Raw genomic sequence first — 550 nt, 5'->3', positions numbered from 1 at the left:
CTTACAAAGTCTTCAGAAATCTTAACTTATTAAAACTCCTGTTTCCAGTAAAGTTGTGGAAAGGACAGAGATTAGGGAAGAATACCCGTTCCTTGCAAAATGAGATGAACAGGAAGAGTTTTTTGCTCCATCTTGATACACAAAGAATGCTCCGTCTCTCTTGAATGACTATTGCAAACAAACAAACAAACTTGTCTATCTCAGAAGAATGTGCAGTGACTAAACATTCAACGTCACAAACATTAAGACACTGAATGTCAAATCTACTGATAGGGGGAGGAATGTTTAATCAGGCTAAACATTTTAGGGCTTTTCATATTTTTTAACTCTGGTGACTAATTCTGGGATACTCTTGTAGTAGTAACAAAAACAACATTCCTACGCATATGCTGATCTCAAGGGTGATTCAAACAGTGATAAGACATCTGGGCCAATGTGGTTCTCATTTTCAAAAAAGGGAAGAAGGAGGACCCAGGAAACTACAGGCCAGTCAGTGATCCTGGGTAAGCTTTTTGAGAGAATTATCCTGGCGCATGTCCGCGAGGGGCCA

This window comes from Gavialis gangeticus, unplaced genomic scaffold, assembly GCF_001723915.1.
Source record: "Gavialis gangeticus isolate Ggan-Ray unplaced genomic scaffold, GavGan_comp1, whole genome shotgun sequence".
NCBI classification, from domain to species: Eukaryota; Metazoa; Chordata; order Crocodylia; family Gavialidae; genus Gavialis; species Gavialis gangeticus.
This window is presented reverse-complemented; position numbering follows the sequence as displayed.